The sequence below is a fragment of the Oncorhynchus keta genome, unplaced genomic scaffold (genome assembly GCF_023373465.1).
Source record: "Oncorhynchus keta strain PuntledgeMale-10-30-2019 unplaced genomic scaffold, Oket_V2 Un_contig_8077_pilon_pilon, whole genome shotgun sequence".
In the NCBI taxonomy this organism is placed as follows: domain Eukaryota; kingdom Metazoa; phylum Chordata; class Actinopteri; order Salmoniformes; family Salmonidae; genus Oncorhynchus; species Oncorhynchus keta.
Window position 1 is genome coordinate 7,740 of NW_026289845.1, and position 22,851 is coordinate 30,590.

Sequence of the window (22,851 nt, forward strand, 5' to 3'; positions counted from 1 at the left end):
AATAAAAACGATTGTGAAAAATTCACACTACCTATTCATGTAAGTATTTATTAATCATCTACATTTTCATATTGAGCTTCTACGTCTGTCTACAGGAACGTATTATTTGGAAGAGAAAATGTATCAGCTTATTGTTAAATAATTATGACGTTCTTTCCAATACGAAAAGTGTTGTAACTATTGTTTCCAAACTGCGTTACCCACTCCAGCCAGCAGATGGCGACGAGCGTCTTTCAGTTGACTCTTCTTTCGTGACGTATAATGGACTGGACGGACGCTTCTTCAGGAACAACAATGCGCCAACTCTTTCGACCACGTCGGTAGCTTGCTAGACAACATAAAACTGAAAGATTGACGTTTTAGGCCATGTTAATGTACATTAGCTAATCTCAGTGTTTAAAACAAGTTTCGGTTGACGTATCAACTGGTTCAATTTGCAAACGTGTTGAAGATTGATACTGAGCCTAGCACTAGGCTAGACGCTAATGCTAACTAGCTAGCTAACATCCCTGACCATGAGCTCATTAAACTACTCCTCCCTTGCTAATGAAGAGGGGGTCGGCTGTATGGAGAAAGAATCTTTCAGAATGAAAAAGGAGGAAGAGGAGGCTGTTATAGTGAAAGAAGAGAAAGAACCGTTTAGAGAGGAAGATGATGCTATCTCAATAAAGGTGAAGGAGGAAGATGTTTTGGGGGTGAAAGAGGAAGAGACAGAATATCAGATTACCACCAGTGAGTACTGTCTTCAACAGGGACACAAACTATGCCGTTGTTGAACTAATGTGTGGTTTTAAAGGGGTTTCTACTGAAGTTCTACGTTTTGAATATGTTGTTCAGTACTGTAGGAGTATTGTTAAAGGGTCGATCTGCAATTGGTTCATATATTTTAGGGACTTTTCAATTAGATGTATTGAATTCTCCATGTGGTCTATATTAAAGTTCCCCTCATCTAATATAACATTTTTAAAATTCTATATTGGTGCATATTTTCTACTTAAAATAACAAAGGGACGCTTAAAATATCAAAGGGACACAAAAGCCACCCATTTCGTGGAGAGACCCTTTTACATTTGCGTCACAAACACTATTTTAGTAAATCATGATGAAAGTGGCCATTTTAGACATATTCATGCCTCTTGTAAGACTCTATGATTGCAATAGATGGTCATAAGTTTACCATCTGTTTGATGTTCTCGTTCACACAGGAGAGAGACATGACTATTATGGATGCTCTGGGGAGCCTCAACAACATCCTGATGCTGACGAGGAAGAGAAGAGTCTCCACAGATCAGAACACCAGATGGTACAGCTTGGTCTGGTCTAGCATACAGTTTGCTCTCTCTGGGTCTGGGCTGGGTTTCTGTAAATCACTTCATGACAACAGTGACATCAGCATCCATAATGATGTGCGTCTGTGTCCCCTCTTTATGGTTACCAGGACAACGCTAGCCCCTCCTCCCTCCCGGAGTCCCCGTGTCGTGCCTCTCCTGGTAGCACCTTACTGCTGGGTATGAAGAGGTTGTCTGTGCTGCTGGTGGACTGCAGGAAAACAACGGGGCTGAGTGGAACTGTGAGCGGAGGAGAAGAGAAGAAAGGATCAGATTTGACACATCAAAGTAAGTAGTTTAGTTTGAACAAATACAAAGCTAGCTTTGGAGAGAAAGTTTCAAGATGATCCAATGTAAGGTGCTTGTTTTACAAAAACTTTTCCTTAAAACATTATGGATATTACATTGCCTGTCCCAGTCAACCCCCCTATCTTTACAATACTGTAGAACAGGCAAACTAAACTCAAGACACTGTTAATTAACTAATACTGGAGGAAAGCTGTGATCAGGCTGCCCACTCAAGAGAAAGCTTCAAACTGTAACCAGTGCCGGCAACCTTGTTCAGGTTGTCAATCAACCTACCAGGGTAGTTACAAACAGTAGAGGAATGAAATCATCAACATGGTTTGATCATATCTTTACTAATGCTGCAGAAATGGGTTTTAAAGCAGTATCCAGATCCATCAGATGTAGTGATCACAATATAGGAGCCATGTCTAGGAAAACCACTGTTCCAAAGGCTGGGCCTAATATTGTGTATAAGAGGTCATACATTTTTTTGTAGTGATTCCTATGTTGTTGATGTAAATTTGGAGACTTTTATCTCCCTCACCAACTTCAAACATCAGCTATCCAAGCAGCTAACCGATCGCTGCAGCTGTACATAGTCTATAGGTAAATAGCTCACCCTTTTTCACCTACCTCATTCCCATACTGTTTTTATACTGTTTTTATTTATTTACTTTTCTGCTCTTTTGCACACCAATATCTCTACCTGTACATGCCCATCTGATCATTTATCACTCCAGTGTTAATCTGCAAAATTGTAATTATTCGCCTACCTCCTCATGCCTTTTGCACACATTGTATATAGACTGCCCCTTTTTTTCTACTGTGTTATTGACTTGCTAATTGTTTACTCCATGTGTAACTCTGTGTTGTCTGTTCACACTGCTATGCTTTATCTTGGCCAGGTCGCAGTTGCAAATGAGAACTTGTTCTCAACTAGCCTACCTGGTTAAATAAAGGTGAAATAAAAAATAAAAAAAATAATAATATTTGTTGGCCCTTGGTGTGTAATGATGAGCAACCAGACACTGCCCATGACACATTTGAAACTGCTTATCCCAGTTACTAATAAGCAGCACCCATTAAGAAAATGACTGTAAAAACTGTTAAATCCATGTGGATTGATGAGGAATTAAAAAGTGGATTGATGCGGAATTACAAAATGGTTTGATGAAGAGGGAGGCAAAAAGATGGCAAATTACATTTACATTACATTTAAGTCATTTAGCAGACGCTCTTATCCAGAGCGACTTACAAATTTGTGCATTCACCTTATGACATCCAGTGGAACAGCCACTTTACAATATTGCATCTAAATCTTTTAGGGGGATTACTTTATCCTATCCTAGGTATTCCTTAAAGAGGTGGGGTTTCAGGTGTCTCCGGAAGGTGGTGATTGACTCCGCTGTCGAACCATCCAGTGTGGTGATGCTAGTCGGGCAAGGGCGTCGTGAGGGAGTGTGTTCCACCATTGGGGAGCCAGAGCAGCGAACAGTTTTGACTGGGCTGAGCGGGAACTGTACTTCCTCAGTGGTAGGGAGGCGAGTAGGCCAGAGGTGGATGAACGCAGTGCCCTTGTTTGGGTGTAGGGCCTGATCAGAGCCTGGAGGTACTGAGGTGCCGTTCCCCTCACAGCTCAGTAGGCAAGCACCATGGTCTTGTAGCGGATGCGAGCTTCAACTGGAAGCCAGTGGAGAGAGCGGAGGAGCGGGGTGACGTGAGAGAACTTGGGAAGGTTGAACACCAGACGGGCTGCGGCGTTCTGGATGAGTTGTAGGGGTTTAATGGCACAGGCAGGGAGCCCAGCCAACAGCGAGTTGCAGTAACCAGACGGGAGATGACAAGTGCCTGGATTAGGACTTGAGCCGCTTCCTGTGTGAGGCAGGGTTTACTCTGCGGATGTTGTAGAGCATGAGAAACAGGAACGGGCCACCGCCTTGATGTAGTTGAGAACGACAGGGTGTTGTCCAGGATCACGCCAAGGTTCTTAGCGCTCTGGGAGGAGGACACAATGGAGTTGTCAACCGTGATGGCGAGATCATGGAACGGGCAGTCCTTCCCCGGGAGGAAGAGCAGCTCCGTCTTGCCGAGTTCAGCTTGAGGTGGTGATCCGTCATCCACACTGATATGTCTGCCAGACATGCAGAGATGCGATTCGCCACCTGGTCATCAGAAGGGGGAAAGGAGAAGATTAATTGTGTGTCGTCTGCATAGCAATGATAGGAGAGACCATGTGAGGTTATGACAGAGCCAAGTGACTTGGTGTATAGCGAGAATAGGAGAGGGCCTAGAACAGAGCCCTGGGGACACCAGTGGTGAGAGCGCGTGGTGAGGAGACAGATTCTCGCCACGCCACCTGGTAGGAGTAACACCTGTCAGGTAGGACGCAACAAACGTGGGCCGCGCCGGAGATGCCCAACTCGGAGAGGGTGGAGAGGAGGATCTGATGGTTCACACAATCGAAGGCAGCCGATAGGTCTAGAAGGATGAGAGCAGAGGAGAGAGAGTTAGCTTTAGCAAACAGGAGCGCCTCCGTGAAACAGAGACAAGCAGTCAAACAGTTGAATGACTAGTCTTGAAACCTGACTGATTTGGATCAAGAAGGTCATTCTGAGAGAGATAGCGGGAGAGCTGGCCAAGGACAGGCACGTTCAAGAGTTTTGGAGAGAAAAGAGAGAAGGGATACTGGTCTGGAGTTGTTGACAACGGAGGGATCGAGACAAGGTTTTTTCAGAAGGGGTGCAACTCTCACTCTTGAAGACGGAAGCCCACAGCAAACAGCGGTCAGGGATGAGTTGATGAGCAAGGTGACAAACAGGAGAAGGTCTCCGGAAATGGTCTGGAGAAGAGAGGAGGGGATAGGGTCAACGGGCAGGTTGACAAGCCGGCACACAAAAGAGACGAGATTTCATCTGGAGAGAGAGGGGAGAAAGAGGTCAGAGCACAGGGTAGGGCAGTGTGAGCAGAACAAACGGAGACAAGTTTGACTTAGCAAACGAGGATCGGACAAACAGGAGACCTTCTTTTCAAAATGGTTGACAAGTCATCTGCAAAGAGGGAGCCCACACAAACAGGGGGATTCAGGAGGGAGGAGAAGGTGGCAAAGAGCTTCCTAGGGTTAGAGGCAGATGCTTGGAATTTAGAGTGGTAGAAAGTGGCTTTAGCAGCAGAGACAGAGGAAAAAATGTAGACAAGAGGACACAAAAAGGATGCCAGGTCCGCAGGGAGGCGAGTTTTCCTCCATTTCCGCTCAGCTGCCCGGAGCCCTGTAGGTCTGGCTGAATAACTGATTGGCAAACCTATTGCAAATTGAGAAATCATGTGACTAAACTGAATAAAAAGAAGAAACTACACTATGAAACAAAGATAAATGACATGAAGAATGACAGTATAAATCTTTGGAGCATCTTCAATGAAATTTTGCGCAAATAAAATCAACAATGACAAGTCACTGGTGTCTGACAACGTGGATGGAAAATTGAGGATAATAGCAGCCAATATTGCCATTCCTATTTTCCTTGTCTTTAATTTAAGCCTACTAGAAAGTGTGTGCCCTCAGGCCTGGAGGGAAGCTAAAGTCATTCCACTACCCAAGAATAGTAAAGCTCCCTTTACTGGCTTAAATAGCCGACCAATCAGCCTGTTACCAATCCTTGCAATTTTGGGAAAAAAATATTTGACCAGATACAATGCTATTTTACAGTAAACAAATATAGACTTTCATCTTATAGGGAAGTTCATTCAACAAGCACAGCACTTGCAAATGACTGATTGGCTGAGAGAAATTGATGATAAAAATACTGTTGGGGCTGTTTTGTTTGACTTCAGTGCGGCATTTGACATTATCGATCATAGTCTGATTGCTGACAAAAATGATAAAAATGGCTTTACACCCCCTGCTATATTGTGGATAAAGAGTTTTTCTTTTAAAATGTAACCTTTATTTAACTAGGCAAGTCAGTTAAGAACAAATTATTTTTTTCAATGATGGCCTAGGACTGCCTTGTTCAGGGGCAGAACGACAGAGTTTTTTACCTTGTCAGCTCAGGGATTCGATCCAGCAATCTTTCGGTTACTGGCCTACCGCTCTAACCACTAGGCTACCTGCCGCCCCAGAGCTACTAAAAATCAAGTTTGAATCAGGAATTCCCCAGGGCAGCTGTTTGGCACCTACTTTTTCAATCTTTACCAACAACATGCCAATGACATTTGAGTAAAGCCAGTGAGTCTATGTATGCGGATGACTCAACACCGTACACGTCAGCTACTACAGCGACTGAAATGACTGCAACATTTAACATAGAGCTGCAGTTAGTTTCAGAATGGGTGTCAAGGAATAAGTTAGTCCTAAATATTTCTGATTACCTTAAAACCTCTTGGTGTTAGGGGGCAGTATTTTCATTTTTGGGAAAAAAACGTCCCCGTTTTAAAACAGGCTATTTTGTCAGGAAAAGATGCTAGAATATGCATATAATTGACAGCGTTGGATAGAAAACACTCTTAACATTTCCAAAACTGTAAAGATATTGTCTGTGAGTATAACAGAACTGATGTTGCAGGCGAAAGCCTGAGAAAAATCCAATCCGGAAGTGCCCTTGGTTTTGAAAGCGCTGTGTTCCAATGACTCCCTATATGGCTTTGAATGTACCATCAATGAGCTTACGCTTTCTACGTATTCCCCAAGGTGTCTACAGCATTGTGACATAGTTTTACGCATTTCTGTTGAAGAATAGCCTTATGGGGGCACATTGCGTAAGTGGTCACATGGTGGCTACGAAAGAGTTCTCGCGTAAAGTGCAGAGGTAGCCATTACTCCAATCGGTCCTAGAGAAAAAGAAATTGTCCCGACGGATATATTATCAAATAGATATTAGAAAAACACCTTGAGGATTGATTCTAAACAACGTTTGCCATGTTTTTGTCGATATTATGGAGCTAAATTGGAATATTTTTCGGAGTTGTGACTGCAATTTCCGGCGATTTCGATTTCTCAGCCAAACGTGAAGAACAAACATTGAGCTTTTTCTTGTCTACAAAAATAATATTTTGGGAAAAAATCCCTTTGGCATCTACCTGGGAGTCTGTGTATTGAAAACATTTGAAGCTCATCAAAGGTCTTTTAATTTGATTGCTTTTTGATTTCAGTGACAAGTTTGCCTGCTGTAGCAAGGCATAATGCTATGCTAGGCTATGATAAACTTACACAGATTTTGTCTATGTTCGTTGGCTGTAAAGCATATTTTGAAAAGCTGAGATGACAGGGTGATTATTAAAAGGCTAAGCTTTTTCCAATAGATTTCACTTGTGATTTTCATGAATAGGAACATTTTCTAGGAAGATTTATGCCATGTTTTTGCATTATGCTAATTAGTGTCAGATGATGATAACGGTTTTCACGGGCTGGGTGTCACTACAGGTTAAGTTACATGGCCTACTATGCTAATTCTGTAGCGGTATTGTTAGATGGGGCTAAATAAATATTTTGTTGGTGCGCCAGGCAGGTATTAACCCTAGTTATTAAAGTTAGTTATTACCTATTGTAACATTATTATTTTTTAAATATTATTAAAATCAAAGGATGAGAGTAGAATAGATAGAGTTGCTTTCCAGACACATTCTAAACATGATGGAGTTTAAAGGAGGACTGTAGCAGGCCTAATGATGAAACATTATGGATTCTTAAAGGAGGACTTAGCATCTAATGATGAAACATTGTGGAGTCTTAAAGGACTGTAGCATCTAATGATGAAACATTCTGAGTCTGAAAGGAGGACTTAAGCATCTAGTGATGAAACATTATGGAGTCTTAAATAGCCTTGTGCATTTTAATGAATGAAACATTATGGAGTCTTAAAGGAGGACTGTAGCATCTAATGATGAAACATTATGCAGTCTTAAAGGAGGACTGTAGCATCTAATGATGAAACATTATGCAGTCTTAAAGGAGGACTGTAGCATCTTTTGATAAAACATTATGGAGTCTTTACATGGCCTACTTGCTAAGGAGGACTGTAGCACCTAATGATGAAACATTATGGAGTCTTAAAGGAGGACTGTAGCATCTAATGATGAAACATTATGGAGTCTTAAAGGAGGACTGTAGCACCTAATGATGAAACATTATGGAGTCTATAAAAGGAGGACTATTAAAAGCATCTAATGATGAAACATTATGGAGTCTTTAAGGAGGACTGTACCATCTAATAATGAAACATTATGGAGTCTTGAAGGAGCCTTGTAGCATCTAATGATGAAACATTATGGAGTCTTAAAGGAGGACTGTAGTATCTAATGATGAAACATTATGGAGTCTTAAAGGAGGACTGTAGCATCTAATGATGAAACATTATGGAGTCTTAAAGGAGGACTGTAGCATCTTTTGATAAAACATTATGGAGTCTGAAAGGAGGACTGTAGCATCTAATGATGAAACATTATGGAGTCTTAAAGGAGCCTTGTAGCATCTAATGATGAAACATTATGGAGTCTTAAGCTTTAATTTGTGGTATTGCACTTGTGAATGCATGAAAGTTATATATTTCGAATAAAAAATATACATATTGCACTCTGCAACTTCACCGGATGTTGTCGAAATAGGGGTGGTATACAGAAGATAGCCCTATTGGGTAAAAGACGAAGTCCATATTATGTCAAGAACAGCTCAAATAAGCAAAGAGAAACAACAGTCCATCATTACTTTAAGGACCACCACAAGAATGGAAGATCCAGAGTTACTTCTGATGCATAAGTTCATTAGAGTTACCAGCCTTAGAAATTGCAGCCCAAATAAATGCTTCACAAAGTTCAAGTAACAGACACATCTCAACATCATCGGTTCAGAGGAGACTGCGTGAATCAGGCCTTCATGGTCGAATTGCTGCAAGGAAACCACTACTAAAGGACACCAATAAGAAGAAGAGACTTGCTTTGGCCAAGAAACACGAGCAATGGACATTAGACCGGTGGATATCTGTCCTCTGGTCTGATGATTCTAAATTTGAGATTTTTGGATCCGAGCGTCATGTCTTTGTGAGACGAGGAGTAGATGAACAGATTATCTCCCCATGTGTGGTTCCCACCGTGAAGCATGGAGGAGGAGATGTGATGGTGTGCGGGTGCTTTGCTGTTGACAATGTCATTGATTTATTTATTCAAGTCACACTTAACCAGCATGGCTTTCACAGCTTTCTACAGCTATATGCCATCCCATCTGGTTTGGCCTTAGTCCCATTGTCATTTGTTTTTCAACAGGACAATGACCCAACACACCTCCAGGCTGTGTAAGAGCTATTTGATCAAGTAGGAGAGTGATGGAGTGCTGCATCAGATGACCTGGCCTACACAATCCCCCGACCTCAACCAAATCAAGATGGTTTGGGATGAGTTGGATCGCAGAGGTGAAGGGAAAGCGGCCTACAAGTTCTCAGCATATGTGGGAACTCCTACAAGACTGTTGGAAAAGGATTCCAGGTGAAGCTGTTTGAGAGAAAGCAAGGGTGGCAACTTTTGAAGAATAAAATATATATTTAGATTTAACACTTGTGGTTACTACATGATTCCATGTATTTTTTAATAATTTTGATGTCTTTATTATTCTACAATGTAGAAAATAGTAAAAATAAAGAAAAACCCTTGAATGAGTAGGTGAGTCCAAACTTTTGACTGGTTCTGTACATTAAACTCCCTGACAACAGCTCCAGTGGACATTCCTGCAGTCAGCATGCCAATTGCCCGCTCCCTCAGAGATCTGTGGCATTGTTGTGGGAACAAACTGCACATTTTCGAGTAGCCTTTTATTATCCCCAGCACAAGGTGCACCTGTGTAATAAGCAAGCTGTTCAATCAGCTTCTTGATATGCCTCACCTGTCAGGTGGATGGATTATCTTGGCAAAGAATAAATGTTGACTAACAGGGATGTAAAAAATTCTGCAATCTTTTTTGTTCAGCTCATGAACCATCCAACACTTTACATGTTGCGTTTATATTTTTGTTTTTTGTTGTTACTATCAGTTTTAGGAACATTTACCCAAAATATGACATCAGCGATAATCAAAATGTTGAAAATCTGTGAATGTCTAAATAAGAAATTGGTCCATTTAAACAGCAATGTGCCGAACCCTTTCAACAACGGGGAGATGTTACTGATGTGCTTTGTATCTGTGACGTAAAAACTAGTTTTGGACTTCCACACAAAATTACTTCTTTAGTTATTTTATGTTTAAGGAAGTGTGTAGGTCACATTCTGTATCATACAGCTATGAAAGTTATATATTTAGAACCACCTGTACAATTGGAATCCAGCGACATCTGTGTCTTCAGTGTCCTAGAACTGTCTAGTTTTTTGTGTTCTGACTTGTAAAACAGGATGAATAAGTAATGTAAACATAGCAGTAATTACCAGGAAGCTCTACATTTGTTTTAAAATCACACTAAGATTGTTAAAACTGGCCTCAGGTTATTGAGAGATCTGATTTAGGATTTACCCTCGTAGCAAGGTTGTTTTATCATGTGGTTTCATTTGGGCCTCTATTTAAAAATAACACTGTCTTTGGCAGGAGAAAGACCAGACTCAGAGGAACCAGAGCCAGGGACGTCCAAACCAGCAAGACGACACCAGTGCTCCCAGTGTGGAAAGTGTTTCAACCAGAAAGCACACCTGAAACAACATGAGGAGATACACACAGGAGAGAAGCCTTACCACTGCTCCCAATGTGGAAAGTGTTTCAACAAGAGAGGAAACCTGAAACTACATGAGAGAATACACACAGGAGAGAAGCCTTACCACTGCTCCCAATGTGGAAAGTGTTTCAACCATTCGGGGATGCTGAAAGAACATGAGATAATACACACAGGAGAGAAGCCTTACCACTGCTCCCAATGTGGAAAGTGTTTCACCCATTCGGTCCAGGATGCTGAAAGAACATGGGAGAATACACACAGGAGAGAAGCCGTACCACTGCTCCCAATGTGGAAAGTGTTTCAACCAGAGGAAACCTGAAACAACATGAGAGAATACACACAGGAGAGAAGCCTTACCACTGCTCCCAATGTGGAAAGTGTTTCAACCATTCGGGGATGCTGAAACAACATGAGAGAATACACACAGGAGAGAAGCCTTACCACTGCTCCCAATGTGGAAAGTGTTTCAACCAGAGAGGAAACCTGAAACAACATGAGAGAATACACACAGGAGAGAAGCCTTACCACTGCTCCCAGTGTGGAAAGTGTTTCAACCATTCATGGGAGCTGAAACGGCACGAGAGAATACACACAGGAGAGAAGCCTTACCACTGCTCCCAATGTGGAAAGTGTTTCCTGTATTCGGGGATGCTGAAAGAACATGAGAGAATACACACAGGAGAGAAGCTGTACCACTGCTCCCAATGTGGAAAGTTTTTCAACCAGACAGGAAACCTGAAATGGCATGAGAGAATACACACCGGAGAGAAGCCTTTACCACTGCTCCCAATGTGGAAAGTGTTTCGGCCGTTCGGGGAAGCTGAAACAACATGAGAGAATACACACAGGAGAGAAGCCTTACCACTGCTCCCAATGTGGAAAGTGTTTCAACCAGAGAGGAAACCTGAAACGACATGAGAGAATACACACAGGGCAGAAGCCTTACCACTCCTCCCAAGAACACACTAGACTGCACACAGAGGAGAAGGCTTAGAAAAGCTCAGACTGTGGGAAAACATATTACTCATAAGTCACTTAAACGTCATTAGAGAATCCACACAGGAGAGAGAAATTACTTCTCTTAGCGTGTATATTGATATTTCACATCACATTGACTTAAAATTCATCAGAGAACATACACAGTGCTCCCGTTGTCTTATATTGTTGACTGACAATGTGTTTACCTGTCTTTACCAGATGAAATTAAATGGTACAGGGTATACTCAAACATATATTTGTTTGTTTTTATTAGAAAACATGAATTGAATATGGAGTATGTCAGTTTGAATATAAAGAAGATCAGGTTCCCCTTCTTTTAAATGTCCTTTTTAAAACTCTTTGTGTGTTTATCTGGGTGTGTCATTCCTCCAGCACTACAGATAATCAAGTGATATTTGGATTTGTGATGCATTCGTTCCATTGTTGACATTTGCATTGTAGCCCACTGAGGATTTAATGAAATGAAAATGTTCAGACTCTGTAATGGAAAATGTTAATTGTTTGTGTGTCCACATAACTGAGTATGTGACTAACCTTGTGAAACTGTCCTATTATAAGCTCCTGTTCTTGGGACTATCATCCTGTGTTGCAAACCAATTTGCACCTGTGTCCTTGTATGAATAAAGTCCCGCCCAGGAACAGGAAACTATAAAGATATGTGCTAATCACCCAATGCTTCAGGAATTCAGACTGTCTACACTGCGCTGTGTAACTCTGTTATTCTCTCTGAGCTCAGAAATAAAGAATCTTGGTTTGACTTGGACTCCAGCAGATCCTCGAAAAATAAACTTTTATTAGAAATATCCACACATTTTCAACTCTACTGATGGTCAGTATTATATGGCATTCATCTTTACTCCAACATGGAAAATTGCAGTTTATCAACTTCTCAATAAGACATTTGTCTTTTAAGATTGTCCTTGTATATTTTATAAATCCTCCCACTCCCAAGGATTGAATAATCATTGTCCAATGAAGAGTAACATTTTTATTTTTCACCCAACCAGCAATAAACATTGACAGGTAACATTTTGTGTTTCACCCAACCAGCAACCGATATCCAATGACTGGTAACATTTTGTGTTTCACCCAACCAGCACCGAAATCCAATGACAGGTAACATTTTGTGTTTCATAAACCAGCAACCTAAATCCAATGACAGGTGACATTTTGTGTTGATCTCATCGTGTTGAATTCACTTTAGTTGAGGACTCAAAGAAATGTAAATAGAAACTAGATGTTGAACTGACGTCTGTGCCCAGTGGGCTGGTTTTAATAAGCAGCAGGTGTTGGATCGATATCCACCTTCGTAGCTAAGTTTCCATGTAATTTGAGACAGATTTTCATGTGAATATTCAAAAATCTGCATAAAACAATATATACATTTTCCCACAAGAAATGTTTCTATCAAACAGACTTATTGCAGATTAAAGGCTTTGCGTGACAAATATTTAACTTTTGCTGTTAAATTCCCAATAGTTTCCATCACATTTTCAACTCTACTGATGGTTTAACAAAACTGTTGCATTATATAGCAAAACTTCTCTTGTCCCGTGCACTGTAGCCAGCAGCTCATAGATACAGTGTTGGTAGGCTACCTACATGATGAGATTATTATGGATGAGAGCGATATTATTTTATTTGTCAAATGGCAGCCAAGCATCGATCATCATGTCATCATCATGAGTTGGCTGATATCCGATTTTATAGGGTCACTCCACAGTTAAGGCTGAACAGTGCCTATACAAAGTCTACACTTTGCTCTTTTCATATTTCTTTTGATCCTGACAAACTCCCTGCAGAAGGAAGTTTCACAGTCCCTGCCGGTGACAAGCATACCCATAACATGATGCTGCCACCACAATAGTTAATGTGTGGTCTATCTCCAGGTCATCAGACTGTTAAATAGTCACCTCTAGCCGGCCTCTGCCCAGTACCCTGCCCTGAACTTTAGTCACTGTTACTAGCCGTCTACCACCCAGTACTCCACCCTGTATTCTAGTCAAGGCTCATCCTATATAACTACTGCTGTACACACCTTTTATATTCATATACGGTCCATAATGTCTAGACACACCATCATATACATTGTAAACCAACTGTATATATTTATATTCCAATCAGTAGGTCACACAAATGACTATTTCTAAACAAAGATAATAGAGAAGTAGAATGGGAGAGGTTTCTTAAACTATCTTTACTTATTCAGTGAATTTAGACTCCAGGGATGGTGATGAAGGCTGTAGGAATGAAGATCAGACAGTGAAGAGACTCCAGGGATGGTGATGAAGGCTGTAGGAATGAAGATCAGACAGTGATAGACTCCAGGGATGGTGATGTCTGTAGGAATGAAGATTCAGACAGTGAAGAGACTCCAGGGACAGGTGATGAAGGCTGTAGGAATGAAGATCAGACAGTGAAGAGACTCCAGGGGCGGTGATGGGCTGTGGAATGAAGATCAGACAGTGAAGAGACTCCAGGGACGGTGATGAAGGCTGTAGGAATGAAGATCAGACAGTGAAGAGACTCCAGGGGCGGTGATGAAGGCTGTAGGAATGAAGATCAGACAGTGAAGAGACTCCAGGGACAAATGATGAAGGCTGTAGGAATGAAGATCAGACAGTTGTTGTGTTCTGTAGTTGTTTTTTTTAAACAAAACTATTTATTTTACTTAACAAGTATTTTTCTTAACTGCATTGTTGGTTAAGGGCTTGAAAGTAAGCATTTACAAAGGTCTACACCGGTTGTATTTGGCACGTCACAAATAATATTTCATTTGATTTTCATACTTTTCTAATAAAACACTTTTCAACCCATATCAGACTAAATTACATAATAAAGCCTCCGCCCAGTACCCTGCCCTGAATTTCATCACTGTTCATAGTGAATTCATGACATGTGAACGAACCACCCTTTTCATACTTTATATATAATGGCTATACAGTGGGGATTCATAGTACGGTCCATAATGTCTAGACCACCATCAGGTTTTCCTACTGTACAATATTATATTCCAGGTCTGTATTTTTTATCTACCATTTCTACATTTCAACCGTGAAAATAAATTGTAGGGAAAATCCAGAAAATCACACAAATGATTTTTAAGTAATTCATTTGCATTTTATTGAGACCCAGAGACTTCTGCTGCAGAGGATACGTTCATTAGAGTTACAGCCTCAGAAATTGCTGCCCAAATAAATGCTTCACAAAGTTGAACAAACAGACACATCTCAATATCAACTGTTCAGAGGAGACTGTGTGAATCAGGCCTTCATGGTCGAATTGCTGCAAAGAAACCACTACTCAAGGACAGCAAAAGAAGAGAAGAGACTTGGGAAGAAACAGAGCAAACCTTCACATTGACTCTGTACTGGTACCTCCTGTATACAGCCTCCACATTGACTCTGTACTGGTACCTCCTGTATGAAGGCTGTCAGGAATGAGATCAACAGTGAATAGCCTCCACATTGACTCTGACTGGTACCTAGGAATGATAGATCCACATTGACTGTACTGGTACCTCCTGTTATAGCCTCCACATTGAATACTTTACCCCTGTAAAGAACATTGACTCTGTACTGGTACCCCTGTATATAGCCTCCACATTGACTCTGTACTGGTATCTGTATATAGCCTCCAGGAATATTGACTCTGTACTGAGTACCCCTGTTATAGCCTCCACATTGACTCTGTACTGGTACCCCCTGTATATATTCCACATTAACTCTGTACTTTACCCCCTGTATATAGTTCCACATTGACTATGTACTGGTACCCCCTGTATACAGCCTCCACATTGACTCTGTACGGTACCCCTGTATATAGCCTGACATTGACTCTGTAACTTGGTCATACCCTGTATATAGCCTCCACATTGACTCTTACTGGTACCCCCAAATGTATACAGCCTAATTGACTCTGTACTGGTACCCCTGTAATATCCACATTGACTCTGTACTGGTACCCCTGTATACAGCCTCCACATTGACTTGTACTGGTACCCCCTGTATACAGCCTCCACATTGACTCTGTAATGGTACCCCTGTATATAGCCTCCACATTGACTCTGTACTTTTCCTGTATACAGCCTCCACATTGACTCTGTACTGGTACCCCTGTATAGAGGTCATTGACTCTGTACTGGTACCCCTGTATATAGCCTCCACATTGACTCTGTACTGGTACCCCCTAAATATGGGCCTCCACATTGACTCTGTACTGGTACCCCTGTATTTACAGCCTCCACATTGACTCTGTACTGGTACCCCCTGTATATAGCCTCCACATTGATTTTCTGTACTGGTACTTCTCCTGTATAGAGCCTCCACATTGACTCTGTACTGGTACCCCCTGTATATAGCCTCCACATTGACTATGTTGGTACCCCAAATAAAGCCTCCACATTGACTCTGTAACAGACCCCCTGTATATAGCCTCCACATTGACTCTGTACTGGTACCCCCTGTATATAGCCTCCACATTGACTCTGTACTGGTACCCCCTGTATACAGCCTCCACATTGACTCTGTACTGGTACCCCCTGTATACAGCCTCCACATTGACTCTGTACTGGTACCCCCTGTATATAGCCTCCACATTGACTCTGTACTGGTACCTCCTGTATACAGCCTCCACATTGACTCTGTACTGGTACCTCCTGTATACAGCCTCCACATTGACTCTGTACTGGTACCTCCTGTATATAGCCTCCACATTGACTCTGTACTGGTACCCCCTGTATATAGCCTCCACATTGACTCTGTACTGGTACCCCCTGTATATAGCCTCCACATTGACTCTGTACTGGTACCCCTGTATATAGCCTCCACATTGACTCTGTACTGGTACCCCCTGTATACAGCCTCCACATTGACTCTGTACTGGTACCCCCTGTATATAGCCTCCACATTGACTCTGTACTGGTACCCCCTGTATATAGCCTCCACATTGACTCTGTACTGGTACCCCCTGTATATAGCCTCCACATTGACTCTGTACTGGTACCCCTGTATACAGCCTCCACATTGACTCTGTACTGGTACCCCTGTATATAGCCTCCACATTGACTCTGTACTGGTACCCCCTGTATATAGCCTCCACATTGACTCTGTACTGGTACCCCTGTATATAGCCTCCACATTGACTCTGTACTGGTACCCCCTGTATATAGCCTCCACATTGACTCTGTACTGGTACCCCCTGTATGTAGCCTCCACATTGACTCTGTACTGGTACCCCCTGTATATAGCCTCCACATTGACTCTGTACTGGTACCTGTTCAAATGCACTTAAATTTTAGTCTTTGTATATAGCCTCCACATTGACTCTGTACTGGTACCCCCTGTATACAGCCTCCACATTGACTCTGTACTGGTACCCCCTGTATATAGCCTCCACATTGACTCTGTAGCCACGGTATAGTTTTTTTATTGTGTAACTTTTTTTCTTACCTCTTATTTTTCTTAACTACATTGTTGGTTAAGGGCTTGTCAGTAAGAATTTCACGGTAATGTCTACACCTGTTGTAGCTTTGTAGCGTAGCTTTAAGGGAATAGTATGGTCACATCTAGATAAACAATTAACAGAGTAAATGTGTATAAACACACTTCCTATTCATGGAAGTATTTATTCATCATCTACATATTCATATTACGCTTCTACGTCTGTGTACAGGAAAGTATTAGTTGTAAGACGTAAGAGAAAATATATCAGCTTATTGTTAAATAATTATGACGTTCTTTCCAATACAAAAAGTGTTGTAACTATTGTTTCCAAACTGCGTTACCCACTCCAGCCAGCAGATGGCGACGAGCGTCTTTCAGGTGACTCTTCTTGTGTGACGTATAATGGACTGGACGGACGCTTCTTCATGAACAACAACACGGATACTATTTCAACCACCTGGGTAGCTTGCTGGACAAGGTAAAACTGAAAGATTGACGTTTTAGGCCATGTTAATGTACATTAGCTAATCGCAGTGTATAAAACACATTTCAGTTGACGTTAACTTGAACCTAATTTGCTTGTTCGAGTTGCAAATTTGTTAAAGATTGATACTGAGCCTAGCACTAGGCTATTCGCTAATGCTAACTAGCTAGCTAACATCCCTGACCATGAGCTCATTAAACTACTCATCCCCTGCTAAAGAAGTGGATGTCTGCTGTCCGGAGAAAGAAGCTCTGGCGCTGAACATTGTCGTGAAAGACGAAGAGGAGGATATTACAGTGAAAGGAGAGAAAGAACCTTTCAGAATGAAAAAGGAGGAAGAGGAGGCTGTTATAGGGAAAGAAGAGAAAGCATCCTCTTCCTATCTAAAAGGTTCTATCTCAGTAAAGGTGAAGGAGGAAGACGTTTTGGGAGTGAAAGAGGAGGAGACAGAATATCAGATTAACAGCAGTGAGTACTGTCTTAAAAACAGGGGCACAAACTATGCAGTTGTTGAATTAATGTGTGGTTTTTAAGGGTCATTCTATTGAAGTTCTTCACTTCAATATGATGTTCAGTACTATATAAATTGTTAAAGGGTCAATCTGCCATTGCTACATATATTTTTGGGACTGTTAAATGAGATTTAATTATATATAACAGGCTTTCAAAATGTAATAATGGAGCATAATTTATACTTAAAATATCAAAGGGACACAAAAGGCACCCAATTAATTTAGAGATATTAATGCCTCTGATAAGACCCTATGACTGTAATAGACAGTAATAATTGATGATGGTAATAAGTTCACCATCTGTTTGATGTTCTCGTTCAAACAGGAGAGAGACATGACTATTGTGGATCCTCTGGGGAGCCTCAACATCCTGATGCTGACGAGACAGAGAAGAGTCTCTCCATTTCAGAACACCAGATGGTACAGCTTGGTCTGGTCTAGCATACAGCTTGCTCTATCTGGGTCTGGGTTTCTGTTAAGCACTTTATGACAACAGTGACATCAGCATCCATAATGATATGTGTCTGTGTCCCCTCTTTATGGTTACCAGGACAACGCTAGCCCTTCCGCCCTCCCGGAGTCCCCGTATCGTGCCTCTCCCGGTAGCACGTTACTGCTGGGTATGAAGAGGTTGTCTGTGCTGCTGGTGGACTGCAGGAAAACAACAGGGCTGAGTGGAACTGTGAGAGGAGGAGAAGAGAAGAAAGGATCAGATTTGACTCATCAAAGTAAGTGCTGTAGTTCCCAATAGGGCTGTCCCCGACTAAAACAAAAACAACTTTGCACACTCTTGGTATTCTCTCAACCAGCGTAGCTTTTGATGGTTTTGCGACTGTACTTAAAGAAACTTTCAATGTTCTTGAAATTTTCGGTATTGACTGACCATGTCTTCAAGTAATGATGGACTGTTGTTTCTCTTTGCTTATTTGAGCCATTTGGACTTGGTCTTTTACCAAATAGGGCTGTCTTCTGTATACCCCTTTAACTTGTCACAACGCAACTGATTGGCTCAAACGCACTAAGAAGGAAAAACACAAATTAATATTTAAACAAGGCACCTGTTAATTGAAATGCTTTCCAGATGACTATGAAGCTGGTTGAGAGAATGCCAAGAGTGTGCAAAGCTGTCATCAAGACAAAGGGTGGCTACTTTGAAGAATCTCAAATATAAAATATATTTTGATTTGTTTAACACTTTTTTTGTTTACTACATGATTCCATTTGTGTCATTTCATAGTTTTGATGTCTTCACTATTATTCTACAATGTAGAAAATAGTTTTGAAAAATAAAGAAAAACCCTTGAATGAGTAGGTGTGTCCACCTTTGACTGGTTCTCTATATACAGTGGGGAGAACAAGTATTTAACACACTGCCGATTTTGCAGGTTTTCCTACTTACAAAGCATGTAGAGGTCTGTAATTTTTTATCATATGTACACTTCAACTGTGAGAGATGGAATCTAAAACAAAAATCAAGGAAATCACATTGTATGATTTTTAAGTAATTAATTTGCATTTTAGTGCATGACATAAGTGTGTGATACATCAGAAAAGCATAACTTAATGTTTGGTACAGAAACCTTTGTTTGCAATTACAGAGACCATATGTTTCCTGTAGTTCTTGACCAGGTTTGCACACACTGCAGCAGGGATTTTGGCCCACTCCTCCATACAGACCTTCTCCAGATCCTTCAGGTTTCGGGGCTGTCGCTGGGCAATACGGACTTTCAGCTCGCTCCAACGATTTTCTATTGGGTTCAGGTCTGGAGACTGGCTAGGCCACTCCAGGACCTTGAGTTGCTTCTTACGGAGCCACTCCTTAGTTGCCCTGGCTGAGTGTTTCGGGTCGTTGTCATGCTGGAAGACCCAGCCACGACCCATCTTCAATACTCTTACTGAGGGAAGGAGGTTGTTGGCCAAGATCTCGCGATACATGGCCCCATCCATCCCCAAAGAATGATGTTTCCACCTCCATTCTTCACGGTTGGGATGGTGTTCTTGGTGTTGTACTCATCCTTCTTCTTCCTCCAAACACGGCGAGTGGAGTTTAGACCAAAAAGCTCTATTTTTGTCTCATCATACCACATAACCTTCTCCCATTCCTCCTCTGGATCATCCAGATGGTCATTGGCAAACTTCAGACGGGCCTGGACATGCGCTGGCTTGAGCAGGGGTACCTTGCGTGCGCTGCAGGATTTTAATCCATGACGGCATAGTGTGTTACTAATGGTTCTTTTGAGATTTTTAATTGACCAGGTCCTGCCGTGTATTTCTGGGATGATCCCTCACCTTCCTCATGATCATTGACAGTTACTGACCGTCATCTTGAACTTCTTCATTTTCCAATTGCGCCAACAGTTGTTGCCTTCTCACCAAGCTGCTTGCCTATTGTCCTGTAGCCCATCCCAGCCTTGTGCAGGTCTACAATTTTATCCCTGATGTCCTTACACCCTCTCTGGTCTTGGCCATTGTGGAGAGGTTGGAGTCTGTTTGAGTGTGTGGACAGGTGTCTTTTATACAGGTAACAAGTTCAAACAGGTGCAGTTAATACAGGTAATGAGTGGAGAACAGGAGGGATTCTTAAAGAAAAACTAACAGGTCTGTGAGAGCTGGAATTCTTACTGGTTGGTAGGTGATCAAGTACTTATGTCATGCAATAAAATGCAAATGAATTACTTAAAAATCATACAATGTGATTTTCTGGATTTTTACAATTTTAGATTCCGTCTCTCACAGTTGAAGTGTATCTATGATAAAAACTTACAGACCTCTACGTGCTTTGTAAGTAGGAAAACCTGCATAATCGGCAGTGTATCAAATACTTGTTCTCTCCACTGTATGTATATACTGAACAGATATGAAAACAACAATTTCAATGATTTACAGTTCAAATTAGGAAAGTAGTCAACGTAAATACATTTATTAGGCCCTAATCTATGGACTTCACATGACTGGGCAGGGGCGCATTTAGTGGATCTGTTGGGCGTAAGCCCACCCACTTGGGAGCCAGGCCCAGCGAATCAGAATTAGTTTTCCCCGCAAAAGGGCTTTGTTAAATAGTCCTCAAGGATAAATACTCCTCAGTTTCATCAGATGTCTGGGTGGCTGATCTCAGACGATCTGGAGGTCCTTGATCTGCGGTTGTGAGGCCTGTTGGACGGACTTCCAAATTCTCTAAAAAAGACATTGTAGGCGGCTGATGGTAGAGAATGCAACATTCAATTCTCTGGTAGCAGCTCCAGTGGATATTCCTGCAGTCCCTAATCCATTTGCACACTCCCTCAAAACTTGAGACATCTGTGGCATTGTGTTGTGTGACAACTGTACATTTTAGAGTGGCTTTTTAGTGTCCCCAGCACAAGGTACACCTGTGTTATGCTGTTTAATCAGCTTTTGATATGCTACACCTGTCACGTGGATGGCAAAGCAATGTAAACACATTTACAAAAATTGGAGAGTGGAGGTTTCATTCTGGTCTCTTTTATATAAACACTGTCTTTGGCAGGAGGAAAACCAAACTTGGAGGAACCAAAGACCACCACAACATCAAGACGACACCTCTGTTCCCAGATCAAGTTAGGAAGCCTGAAAAGACCTGAGAGGACACACACAGGAGAGAAGCTGTACCATTGCACCCAGTGTGGAAATAGTTTTAGCCGGTTAGGAAGCCTCAAAGCTCATGAGCGAATACACACGGGAGAGAAGCCATACCATTGCGGCCAGTGTGGAAAGAGTTTTAGCCTGTTAGGAAGCCTGAAAGCTCATGAGCGAATACACTCAGGAGAGAAGCCGTACCATTGTGGCCAGTGTGGAAATAGTTTTAACCAGTTAGGAAACATGAAAAGACATGGGAGAATACACAGGGGAGAAGCCATACCACTGCTCCCAGTGTGGAAAGAGTTTTACAGCGTTAGTTAAGCTGGAAGCTCATGAGCGAATTCACACAGGGGAGAAGCCTTACTACTGTTCCCATTGTGGAAAGAGTTTTAACCATTTAGTTAACATGAAAAGACATGAGAGGATACACACAGGAGCGAAGCCTCACCATTGCTCCCAGTGTGGAAAGAGTTTTAAGCGGTTAGACACCCTCAAAGATCATTTGCGAATACACACAGGGGAGAAGCCTTTCCGTTGCGCCCAGTGTGGAAAGAGTTTTAGCCGGTCAGGAAGCCTGAAAGAGCACGAGCGAATTCACACAGGTGAGAAATCTTACCACTGATCCCAGCGTGCAATGTGTTTTTACCCAATTAGGACACCTGAAAGAAGACATGAGACCGCACACGGGGAGAAGCCTTACAAATGTTCAGACTGGGGGAAGGCTTTTACTCATCAGTAGCGTAAAAAAAACATGTGTGAATCCACACAGGAGAGAATAATGACTTCTCCTTGTGTGTAAATGTATATTTCACATCACATTGACTTAAAATTCATCAGAGAACATACACAGTGCTCCCAATTGTCTTATATTGTTGACTGAGAATGTGTTTACTTGTTTATACCACATGAAATTGAATGGTACAAAGTATACTCAAAAATATATTTGCGTGTTTTTATTAGAAAATATGAATTGAATATTGTCGTGTCTTTGCCATCATTAAAAGTGAAGACTTATTTTATTAAGTCAATTCTCTGTAATTATTATTACGTGATTAAACCAATCATGTACATTTAATTAACTAGGAAGTCGGGCACCACGGAAAGACTTCAGATTACAAAGTTATACTTTTCCGAATGTAACTCTTCTGATATTTTATTATCTGTTCAATTAGTCTTTTATATTAATGAATTATTCTTTACCTCACATCAGTCTCATTCCAAACGTCGTAAATTGTTGGTTATCTGAACGAACCCAGCCTTTTATTAAATAAATCATCCATACACCAATTGGCTTAATCATTTATTTACTAACTAAATAATCACAGAAATGTGCAAACAAACAGTAGATACTGGTTACTAACGAATGATAGGGAAGATTCCCTACTGGGCTAAGCTGATATGACGGCTTGGTGGACAAAGGGAAGAGGATGAATCCTGAAGAGGATTTTTTTTTTTTAGGAGGGGCTTTTATTCTAAACAATAGGATAGGCGGTTCCATGACGCCAGATCTTGTCTGTGC

The 22,851-nt window shown here is 41.5% G+C and overlaps 1 pseudogene; it reads left to right on the forward strand.

Annotated features, from left to right (window-relative positions):
• The first annotated feature begins 301 nt into the window (after nt 1–301).
• Nucleotides 302–22,040, forward strand: LOC118383139 (zinc finger protein 665-like; annotated as a pseudogene).
• The last annotated feature ends 811 nt before the right edge of the window (nt 22,041–22,851 follow it).